Raw genomic sequence first — 2,500 nt, forward strand, 5'->3', positions numbered from 1 at the left:
ATGTATATGTATATGTATATATGTATATATATGTATATGTACACACACACACACACACACACACACACACACACACACACACACACACACACACACACACACACACACACATACACACACACACACACACTCACACACACACACACACACACATATATATATATATATATATATATATATATATATATATATATATATAAATATATATACATATATATATATATACATATATATATATATATATATATATATATATATATATATATATATATATATATATATATATATATGTGTGTGTGTGTGTGTGTGTGTGTGTGTGTGTGTGTGTGTGTGTGTGTGTGTATGTAGTATATATATATATATATATATATATATATATTTATATATATATATATATATATATATATATATATATATATATAATCATCTTCATCATGGGGGGGGGGGTAACGCCGACGGGGGCCCATGGCCTCATCCATCCATCGCTTCCAGCCACGGGGATCCCCTCAAGGCGAGCCTCTAGGCAGGCCCTCGGTCCAGCTTTGGCCGTGACCTTCTAGGTCGTCCCACGGCCCTCCTTCACCCAGGATTGTCTCGTAAAGAGACAGTCTAATGTGCAATGTGTCATCCATATATCCTGAGTTGGCTGTCCCGGATTATGCAAGTAACAGGTCCCATGCCACTCTCACGGTGTAGCCGTCGGCTGGACACGTGGTCCTGCCAACTGAACCCCATGATCCGGCGAAGAGACTTGTTACAAAAGGCATCAAGACGAGAATCCACGTTTCGCTTCCATTGAGCAAAATTGGCAGTATCAAGGCCTTGAAGAAATGTAGCTTGGTCCTTCTCCATAGGTGCTGATATCTCCAAATGCTCTTGTTGGCTGGTTCATGGCTCCTGCTGCCAGACCAGACCGTCTACTGACTTCCTGGTCTGACAGCCCAGAGATATGGACTACACTAACAAGCACATCAAGCTGTTTGTGACTTCATCGTCCTCATCACAAGCATGTATTGGCTGAACCGGTTACCCTAACAGGCCCCCGAAATCCTGAATCTTGGTCTTGGTCCAAGAGACCTCTAGGCTCAAGGGTTTCTCCTCATTGTTGAATACATTAAGAGCCGCCACCAGTGATTCCAGAGACTTAGAATTGGAACATTGTCAGTAAAGTCGATTCGAGTCGGTGACCTTGATATTACCTAATGTTGCTCCACATTGACTTCAGATAGTGGCTCTGCCCATTATCCAGTACATGCAAATATTGAAACGTGTTGGTGCAAGGACACAGCTTTGCCACACCACACTTTACAGTACTTTTAGTACCAGTATATAGACTTACTATTAAACCAATAATCCGTGTCGGAATTCTCCTAACTCTCAGGCTCTCCCATTGTGATTGGCAATGCACTGAGCCTTCTTGAATTCAACAGCAATCCACAATGACTCGAAGTTATTGTGGATTTGCCAGGGATGAACTCAGACTGCTTCAGTCTCTAGTGTCTTAGTAGATGGTCACGGATCCGTTTCAGAAGAATGTGAGCGAAAATCTTACCGGTATACTGAGCAGTGTGATGCCACGGTAGTTGTTGTAGTCCCAACGATCCCCTTTCCTCTTCCAGAGAGGGATGACCATGCCCCTGAACATGGTCATCCAGACTGCCAGATGACAGCCAAGACTGTATGCAAGGCCTGTACCATTGCTTCACCCCGACCCCTAAGCAGTTCAGTAGGGATACCATATGACTGCAGCTTGCCCACCCTGCAGCTTAGAGATTGTTTCCCTAATCTCAGGGCAGGAGGTTCCTCACTGATGAGTGGGTCTGGCACAGGGATTGTGACACCACTTGTGTCCAGACTAACTGCTGTAGGGTCTACATGGTACAGTTGTTCATAATTCTCATCCAAACATGAACAAACCCCAACATGATCTGAGATGATCTGTCAACCCCCTGAATGGACTACAGTCATCTGCAAGGAGAGCTTAGAGTTCAGTTTTCTGGTCATTTACCTCGGGCGTTCGCGCTTAAAGGACTCCCACACAGCTACTGGGTCTGTCAGATATTCAAGCTCTGTAAACCTCCCTCAATCTGTTCAAGTGAAACACCCTGGGTAACCACAATAGTCTATGGTCAGTGCCACAGAACTCGGCAATCCTTGGCCACAGTGCCCGTATTGCTATAACATGTTCAGGCTGTGGGTCCAACGTTCGCCTGTGAGGTGCCTCACGGGTCTCACACTGAGTGAGCGGCTGCCAGGGTACAGGCGGGACGAGTAACTACTGGAAGACTGGCAAGGCGCACCTCCTCCAAGCCGCCCATTAAACCTTGGGGGGCTGAAGAGCAGGAGTTGTTGGTACGGAGCCAGGGCGTGTCCACATGCCGGTGGCCTATGACTCCATATCTTTAGGGCCTCCTGCTACTCCTAAATCCCCCACAGTTTATACTTGGACTGCAAGATGCCCAGTTTCCATGGGTGGCCACAAGGAGGCAATGCACTGCAG

General features: G+C 45.7%; 1 protein-coding gene across 2 annotated transcripts in view; it reads right to left on the minus strand.

Annotated features, from left to right (window-relative positions):
• The window catches only part of LOC119569828, a 5,206-nt gene that overhangs the window by 1,011 nt on the left and 1,695 nt on the right, over window positions 1-2,500 (minus strand). The gene's annotated exons all lie outside the window — the stretch shown is intronic.

The sequence above is a fragment of the Penaeus monodon genome, chromosome 4 (genome assembly GCF_015228065.2).
Source record: "Penaeus monodon isolate SGIC_2016 chromosome 4, NSTDA_Pmon_1, whole genome shotgun sequence".
NCBI classification, from domain to species: Eukaryota; Metazoa; Arthropoda; class Malacostraca; order Decapoda; family Penaeidae; genus Penaeus; species Penaeus monodon.